Source organism: Nomascus leucogenys, chromosome 12, assembly GCF_006542625.1.
Source record: "Nomascus leucogenys isolate Asia chromosome 12, Asia_NLE_v1, whole genome shotgun sequence".
NCBI lineage: Eukaryota > Metazoa > Chordata > Mammalia > Primates > Hylobatidae > Nomascus > Nomascus leucogenys.
The window spans coordinates 48,236,578-48,246,550 of record NC_044392.1 but is presented as its reverse complement, the minus strand read 5'-3'; positions in this window follow the sequence as shown (position 1 = coordinate 48,246,550).

The following is a 9,973-nucleotide window of genomic DNA, read 5'->3' as shown; positions in this document are numbered from 1 at the left end:
GTCAGATGCGAATGAACCAGAGCAACTCCATCTTGAATAGGAGCTGGGTAAAATGAGGCTGAAACCTACTGGGCTACATTCCCAGACAGTTAAGGCATTCTAAGCCACAGGATGAGCTAGGAGGTGAGCACAAGATACAGGTCATTAAGACGTTGCTGATAAAACACCTTGCAGTAAACAAGCTGACTAAAACCCACCAAAACCAAGATGGCCACGAAAGTGACCTCTGGTCGTCTTCACTGCTACAGTCTCACCAGTGCCATGACAGTTATAAGCAAATGGCAATGTTAAGAAGTTACCCTACATGGTCTAAAAGGGGGCAGCATGAATAATCCACCCCTTGTTTAGCATATAATCAAGAAATAACCATAAAAATTGGCAACCAGGAGCCCTCGGGGCTGCTCTGTCTATGGAGTAGCCATTCTTTTATTCCGCTACTTTCTTAATGAACTTGCTTTCACTTTACTCTAAGGACTCACCCTGAATTCTTTCTTGCACAGGATCCAAGAACCCTTTCTTGGGGTCTGGATCGGGTCCCCTTTCCTGTAACACCAGCACCTTGTAAAAAGGTGTACCAAGGCCAGGTAGAGCCTCATGACTCACCTGCAGATGCCGATAGAAGATGACCTGCAGCTCACAAAGGCTGATGACAAGCTCTTTCTATCTCCAGATTGGGCCAAGAAGGGCTCTCTGGCCCAGGGCTGGAAGCCAAAGGAGACTTTGCAGGAAGAAGACAACTAGGGTCTGAGTGGTAATTAGAGCAGTCTCTGTGAGAACTCTCCACTACCTTAAATAATTTAAAGACAATCCTCTGAGGTTGGCAATGGAAATCACCCCGAGACAGGATCTGTGGGCCTTCAGCACAATTCATGCTTCTCAAGAAATCTCTACTTGGAGATTTCTTGCTAACTGTGGTTTCTTTTTTTAAAAGCCCTTGCTTCAGAACTAAAATGAAGCCAGAGTAGCCTTCAAACAAAAAGCATACCAAAGGCTCAGTCACAACCAAAGGTCAATGGACATAGAGGTGATATGTGGCCAGATTATCTGGTCAATAAGCATGGTTTACTCATTTTCAGCACAGGCTTCACTGCAAGGGTGTCTTCCTGGCAAGCCCCTGTCCCGCCTTGATGAGGCCAAAGCCACCATATCCTCACAACCCAGGAGCACACGCAAGCATCTCCCGGCCTTCCAAAGCTAGAACAGCACTTCATACTTCCCCCTGCTCCTTCAACAACAGTGGTTAGTGATGGTAGTGGTTCTTAAAGGGAAAAGATGGCAGAGGTCTTTGCTCAGGTATCACCTTGTCCAGAAGCCCAGGGGAGATTTCAGTATCCTACAGGCTTCCCTGGGTGATGTCTAGTGGTAAGTTGCATTTAGCTGGCCAGGAATTATCACACTCTGTCTAAATCATTTGGTCACTTTTCTCCTTGTCCCTATCACCACCTACTTGTTCCCCAAACACAGGGAGTGACACTTAGAGGTCCTTACAGGTGTACTGATGGAGAACCTCCATGTTCAAACTACTGCTGGGTTTCGGAGGATGTGGCCTCACCCTAGCTTGGGGGTGGCTGCTTTCCCCGACACAGCCTCCAGCCAAGGCCTGCTCTCTGTACACACCATTTGTCTGTGCAGCAACCGCCTGTTTCTGCACTCTACCATCTCTGCGGCTCACTCACTCCCCGAAAGAACCGCATGGCATCGGGCGGCCTATGCCTCCTGAGCCCTGCCTTTCCACAAGTCCTGAGCTGGAAGGTGCAGTCAACAGGCATGGAGAGCTTATGGTTCCCAAGAGAAGCAGTGTGACTCGGTCTAAGTTCTTTGAGCCAAATTACTCAGGCTTGATTGATTTACCAGCTACACAACTTGGGGAAAGTTACCCTCTCTGGGCTTCAGTTTTCTTATTTACTAAACAGAGGTGGTGTTTCTCCTCCTACAGAGACCGGGGCTACAATGTAGCAGCTGTTTAGTAAATGGAAGCCATTGCAGGGAGAGCTCCTGCTCTCTTCCCAGGTTGACTTTCCTGAACTCCACCGAACCCTTCCTCATTTCCCACCCCTTGCAATGACTGAAGCCAGCCCGTCTGCATCGAGCCCCAGTGACACCTGTACCTGGCAAAGGGACCAAGGCACTGGTTCCAATGGGGAGGTACCTCCTGCAACAGGAGTGTAATCCAGCTTGAAAGGCTGTGGGAATAGGAGGAGTGCCAGCTGAGGGCTCTATGGCCCTGTTTCCTGCCTGTACAGTGAGGTACATAGATCAATAAGGTCTCAGCTGGGTCCGAGGGCCCCAGGTCCTATGGGTCCTGTGGGTCAGCCAACAGCCTCCTGCAGCAAGAACTCCGCTGAAATTAGAAGCAGGTGCACCGGCTTAGCCCTGCCCAGCAGGTGGCGCTCTGACCTAACCGCCTGGAGGGCTGACTTAACGTGGTTTGAGGCAAGGTTTCCTGTGGTCAGAGTGAGGAAGGAGATGGTTTATTTAGCTTCCCAACCACAGACAAAAAGTTATTAGCAGAAAAATGTCAGCTGCCCACAAATAGCTTTTGTCATGTACTGTGTATACCCAGGCTGGCTTCTCCATATTCCCTTCCCCTCTCTCTCCTCCTATATCCCCCACCTGTACACACACAGTCACACGTGGGCACATACACACATCTGAGTCGCCGTCTTAACTGCAGGTAGCATACACTGGAATTAAGCACTTACCTTCCCTTTTGCCAGTGTCAAGCAAAACTAGGAAGGAAATCTCCTTGGGAGAAAAAAGTCAGTGCTTGCATGTGCCAGTACGTCAGTCAGGATAGGCTAAGTTACCCCTCAGTAACCAATGAACCACAAATCCCAGGGGCTTAAAACACAGGCTTATTTATCACCTTTGTTTTTATCCTGCATCTCCACTGAGGATCAGCTGCAGCCCTGCTGCACATTAATTAGATTTCAGGATCCAGACTGACAGAGCAGCCTTGGTCTGGAACATGGTCAGTCTTCCCAGCAGAGAGGAAAGAGAGCATAGTGAACCATGGCTCTTAAGGTTTACATCTTATGAACAAAGCAAGTCACATGGCCAGGGCTGCCATCATCAATGCAGCAGGGAAATGTGCTGCCTGGGGAAGAGGCAGAAAACTGTTTATGAACAATACGACAGTTTTCCTCACCCACCGCAGAGATTTCTGCATTATCTGCCCCTTGGAAGTACTGATCCCAGCATTGCCTTTTTTTGAACTGTGGATGTCATCTTAGGTAACCCAAGCAAGCTTTGTCAACTTCTCCTGTGTGCCAGTGGCTCTAAGGCACTGAGTGGAGGGAGGGAACCAAGAGTGAGAAAGATAAGCCCCCGCCTTTCACAGGCTCGGAACTGAGTAAGGAAGAAAAGCTCAGACTGAAAATGAAACATATTAGAGGCATGGTTGCCATGGGCCACAGAGACGGAAGGGCCCCAGGTGTGTCTAGCAAACTGCACTGTTCCACATCAGGCAAGCAGGTGTAAGTTCTCCTTTACAACCACGTCGTGGGAGAGTCTACACTTATATGTACTCTCTAGACTTACCACATATTTGATTTTTCAAACACATATTCATTGTGTATCTCTTATGGGTCAGGTACTTATACTACACATAGGAGTCAATGGAAACTAGGGAATGTTCCGGCCTTCCAGGAGCTCACAGTTAACAGAGGGACAGACCAGGGGATATTCTATTCTAAAACAGCACAATCAGTGCTAGGACAGGAGCTTCCTGAACCGAGATGGGAACCTGGGTAACATGGGAAATGTTCAGGGAAGAAATGATTCCATTTCTGAAGTGCTAAGAGGATTAGTCAGGCACAGAGTAGGGACACAGTTCAGGTAGAGGGAACGGCTTGTTGGAGAGAAACTATAGTTTTCTTTCTTTCTTCTTCTTCTTTTTTTTTTTTTTTTTTTTTTTTTTGAGACAGAGTCTCGTTCTGTCGCCCAGAGCGGAGTGCAGTGGCGTGATCTCGGCTCACTGCAACCTCCGCCTCCTAGGTTCAAGCAATTCTCCTGCCTCAGCCTCCCAAGTAGCTGGGATTACAGGCACCTGCCACCACACCCAGCTAATTTTTTGTATTTTTAGTAGAGACAGGGTTTCACCATGTTAGCCAGGGTGGTCTCAATCTACTGATCTCATGATCCGCCTGCCTCGGCCTCCCAAAGTGCTGGGATTACAGGTGTGAACCACCATGCCTGGCCCTATTCTTCTTTATTTTAATTTAAATTGTGAGTCTTCTCAGAGTGGGGCCATCTGTGAAGGGCCTTTTATACCATGTGAAAAACTGTGGACTTTTTTCTGAGGCCTGAAGGAGTCACTGACGGGTTTAGGCTTGGAGTGGCTTGTTTACCATGGGTATGAGGTATAGTCCTGCTTCTTCCCTTCTCATCCAGCTCAGGAGGGATGAATATGCCACATGGTCTATTTGTATTTCAGCCTACTGACTACATACAAGGCCAATCTCAACGCCCAGTAGCAGCTGTGCAGATCTGTGGGTCCTGGTCCTGAACTCAGTGTCTCAGTGCTCACATGGCACTGTCTGAAAGTGATTCTGGCAGCCTTTGCTTGATGCAGCTGATTCTCCAGAAGGTTTCCTGGCCAGCGGTCAGGGCACTGACTTGACAGACTGGCCCAGCTTGTGGTATCAGCTAATTTGTCTGTTTGATTTGGTTCCTTATCTCAGCCACCATCACTGACCTGAGGGACAATCAGAGCCCCAACTCTTCATTCCCAGCGCCCAAAGCATGGGAAATAATCAGGCTCCCCACTGGTTAGTGCCATTGGCAGAAATGTCCTGTTGCCCCAACCATCTTTTTCCAGGAAGAAAGCTACTCTTCCTCCATGGCTGCTGTGGCTGGTCTTTAGTTGACATTACATCTGCTGAGCTTGGTTGACCAGTGACAAAGATTCTTTGCTTGACCAAACTTTACTCAGCCTCCTGAAACTTCTTCTAGGCTCACCTGTGTACTTGCTTGTAAATTCAGTTTTAGCCAAGAACCAACCTTACTAAGTTTACCAAGAACCACCCACCCTCAATATCTGATTACCCTTGATATCTAATCAGGTTCCTTGACCTCCTCCATCCCCCACGTGAAGTCTGATCACCCTGGCTTATCTTCAGCAAGAATCCTGTTGGGTTGGTTTAGCTACAATTCCTCTTAGCTCTGCCGTTTCCTCTTAGTCACTTTTCATCCACTGACTCCAACCCTGCTCCTTGGCTATAGATTCTCATTTGCCCATGCTGTATTTGGAGTTGAGCTCAAACTCCCCTCTGCTGCAAAAATCCCATTGCAGTGGTTCCTATATCTATCACAATGGTCCTGAATAAAGTCTTTCCTCAACACATGCAACAAGTGTCATTGAAATATTTTTTCTTTGACACTAGAAATGAAAATCACAGGGAACTCCTAAGAACAGGAAAGAAAGAAGAAAGAAAGAAAGAAAGAGAGAAGAGAAGAGAAGAGAGAGAGAAAGGAAGAGAAGGAAGGAAGGAAGGAAGGAAGGAAGGAAGGAAGGAAGGAAGGAAGAAAAGAAAAGAAAAGAAAAGAAAAGAAAAGAAAAGAAAAAAAGAAAAGAAAAGAAAAGAAAGAAAAGAAAATTAAGAAATAATTGTCCTGGCCAGGCGCAGTGGTTCATTCCTGTAATCCCAGCATTTGGAGAGGCTAAGGTGGGTGGATTACTTGAGGTCAGGAGTTTGAGACCAGCCTGGGCAACTCCTGGTTTCACATGGTGAAACCCCATGTCTACCAAAAATACAAAAATTAACTGGGTGTGTGGGTGCATACCTGTGGTCCCAGCTACTCAGGAAGCTGAGGAAGGAGAATCGCTTGAATCTGGGAGGTGGAGGTTGCAGTGAGCCAAGATCATGACACTACACTCCAACCTGGGCTACAGAGCAAGACTCCACCACACACACACAAAAAGGAAATAACTGTTCAGCTCACGTGATACACTTCTTAGGGGCTCCTTTGCAGAGCATTTTTTTGTTTTGTTTTCTACCCTTAGCCCCCCATCCTCTACAGGGCTTTCTTTCTTCTACTATACCGGGACCTGCTTTTCTAAATTAGTCATCAGCCAGCCAGCCAAACAGTCCATGTATCAGTTGATCAACCACTCAACCAGCCAGCTAGTCAGTTGTTCAGTGAACTGGCCAGTTAGGCAGCTAGTCTATCAGCTCATTTCTTACTTATGCACCCACCTCCTCCCTCCCTCCATCTTTCACTTGCTCACTCACAGACTCACCCAGCCGCATCCTTTAGTCACTGGACACCCGCTCACCAACTAGCTAGTCTATCATCTGGCCAAGCACCCATTTTTACTAGGGTGTAAGTTCTGTCTTGAGCATCCTTCCTGCCCTTAAGGAGCTTGCACTCTGGGTGGATATAAAGAGCCACTCCACACACACCACACACACATCAGTGTATTCACATCCAGGCACGAGGCCTCTTACAGGTGACAGATGATTGCAGCATAGATCTTCAAAGTAGAAGGGAAGGGAAGGGCTATGTATATGGTTAAGATAAACAGGGATTGCTACTTAAGCATCGGCCTGAACCTGAAAAGATAAATTAGTCCAAAACACATGCCAGGACTTCATGGGTTCTGCCTGTAAGGACAAACTCTCAGCTTATTCATTTACGTATCATCTACCCATTTATTCATGTGTCCATTTACTGGTTCACATGTATGAAGTGGATATAATATGCCCTTGGTTAGTGTGAGGGGTAGATGAGAAACACTCAAATAGCATAAATTAAAAGCTGTGGATATTTAGCAAAGGAGGGAAGCTCATCTTTTGGGAAAGACTGGGGAAAGGGGCCATGGGGAAAGTGGTGTTTAAGATGGTTCCTGAAGACTGAATTTCACTGGGAAATCTGGGAGTAGGGCGCCATCACAGATTGAATGGTTTGAGGCAGGAAAAATATTAGGCAAGTTCTGGAAACAGCAATAATTTTGTCTGGAACTGTCTTAAGGAAGCTTAAACAGGAATTATAGGTGGTAGCAGCTTATGCAAGATCTTTAAACAGTTTATATTCCCTCCCCTTCTTCAAGTGCATGAAGGACTCTTATGTATACACTCTAGCACACTGCTCCCTGCTTTAGGCTGAATCAGGAATGGTGGCTACCTGCATGCATGTGACCACTCACCTCTCTCATAGCAGACACCATTTACCAAGGAAGGCACTCTTACCCACTGACCCTGAAATCAACCTCAACACCCTCAATTCACTGTCAATTCCACCAGGATGAAACAAGGTTACCTTCCCTGACCTAATCATATATTTACAGACTCTTAGCCCTCAATGGAACCTTAGCAATAATGTTGGCCAATCTTTTCACATTGGAAACCAGGAAAATTGAGGCCCAGGAAAGTTAGGAGATGTACCCAAGATTTCACAGCTAGTGAGGGGCAAGTATTCCCAGAGCTATCTCCCTCCTGCCTCGGCTCCCTCCCTGTGTCTCTAACTGCAACCATGTCACATCACAGGAAAGGGGGACTAGTGCTTCAGCTCCACTTGGCTTCCATGAGGCAGATCCTAGCATGCCTCCCACATGGGCGACTTGGCTACTCACCCCCACCCTTCCACTGCCAGTGCTCAGCTTCCACAGTGCATGGTCTGTGGATGTTCCGTGGAGACTAGTGTCTCACACATGGTCCAGGGCTGGTTTCCCCCTGAACTCCTAGTACTGCCTAGGGTCTTCTAGAAATATATCATTGCGGGATGAGGGGTGGAGCGAGGAGATAAATTAATCGCATATTTCTGGAGATTCATCTTCTCACTGTTCTCCCTCCAAGGAAGTCCTTCTGCGAAAGGGACTTCCTTTAATATTATCATACAGAGTATCTAACATTGGTATCAAAACATCTTCTACGCAAACAAATAAATTAGCAGGTGAAATGACTCATGTTGCAAATGGACTTTCAACATTAAAAAAAAAAGTTGCAAGGTCTCCTTAAGTAGCATCTTCCAAAGTGTCTGTTGACAGATTGTTAAGTAATTAGTGAAGGGAGAAACGCGAAACTAAAATTTTCTAAGCCATGACTATCAATCCCAAATTAAGATAAATCAAATATTACATTATTCTGATTTTATTTTATTTTATTATTTTATTTTTTGGGGCAGGGTCTCATTTGGTCACCCAGGCTGGAGTGCAGTGGCTCAATCATGGTTCACTGCAGCCTCGACCTCCTGGGCTTAAGTGATCCTCCTGCATCACCCTTTCGAGCAGTTGGGATGACAGACATGTGCCACCATGCCTGACTAATTTTTAAATTTATTTTGTAGGGACAAGATCTCTCCATGTTGCCCAGCCTGGTCTCAAACTCCTAGCCTCAAGCCATCTGTCCGCCTGGGTCTCCCAAAGTGCCAGAATTACAGGCATGAGCCACCATGCCCAGCTAAATCTAATTTTTAAAATGAGATGCTACTTGCTCGGTTTTGAATTTTCACTTTACAGGACAAGCAGCTAAAATTCAAGAACCCTGGCCCCAAACCTCCACTGTCTTCTCTACTAAGCTTGGCCCTCCTCCCCTAAAACTCTCTCATGATTTACCCAGGATGATCCTTTTTGTCTTTTCTTCTTTCATTCCTGGAAATGGCATAATAAATAGGGTCCATTTGTCTCCAGATGAAGTCATTAACAACCTTTCTTTTCTCCAAAATCCAGAGACAAATAGGAAGATGTGTCTGGATTAAGAGTTAAATTATTAACACTGTCTCTGGTAGGTCCCCTCCCAGTGTTCAGGCCTCTGCCAGTTACCCCATTGTTTGCCTGCAGGGTGGAGCTGGGTTTCTCAAGCTTTGCCTCAGCTTCAGAAATGAGTCTTGCCTGCGCCCTCCCTTCCCTGATGGAGTCACAGGCACGCACCTGCTCTCAGGTGCCTGCTCCCATGAGCGGGAAGATGCAGAGCCCGGCTTTCTGGTTTTTAATACAGCATGGTCCTTTGAAGATGAGAGAGCAGATGAAGAACTCCAGATTGGCCAGGACACAGTGCCGTGGCTCGGCTGGGGCAGTGGGGCTGGGAGGGGTGACTGCAGAGTCACCATTCCACGTAGCTTCCCAGGGCCCGCCTTATCTGGAGGGGTTGATTTGAGGGATGCCAGGAAGTCTCCCCACTCCTTTGAAAGCATAATCCACTGCCCTAGCCAGCCAGGGTGTTTGGAAATCAGCTATTACCCATTTAAGAGACTTGGGTGAACCCTCCCTCCTGGATTCTGGATCCAGCAACCATCAGAGCTAGTTTTCTCGCCTATAAAATGTATAATACAATTAGCTTTCTTCATAGTGTATTGTGAAAACCGCATGTGGAAGTGTTTGATAAGGTTTAGTAACTAATAAAAAAGCAGCTGTGCCTGGCAGTGTGCGACAGGGATCAGTGAAGATCTCTTAGAAGGGGGAGGGAGGACACGCTAGCGCTAGCAGGGAAAAGAGTACCTGGCTTCCAGGGAGGGAATCGGGAGGAAGATTGGGGCAAGAAGAGGTGGAGCCCACCTCAAGCAGCTTCGGAATTTGTCATCAGTGCAGCCTCTGCTGAGAAGCTGCCCAGTATTTCACTCCTATCAGCTGACCGAGAGGAACTGTGGTGTCAGGAGACTTGCAATTCAACCCTGGCTTTGACATTAGCCCTCATGTGACCTTGGGCTAGGCATGGCCTCATTCAAAGTCTCAGTTTCCCTCTCTTTAAAATGGCAATAATGTAGCTGACAGGGAAGTCGAGTGTGGAGGTTTTGAAAGGTGTAACATGTTGAATGCACATGAGGTTTACTGGGTCTTGAATGTGTATGATCTATGACACATGGTCCCTTTAAGGCCAGCCATATTTAGGTCTCTATCCGGGTCACCCCGGGGGTATCCTCTGAGATGATAGCTGTTTTATAAGCCGAGTTTTATCACATGACAGACTGCTTCAAAACTAAGCAGGAGTTCTTTATTAATAAAATAAAAGGGCAATGATTAAATTGGGAAAAATAG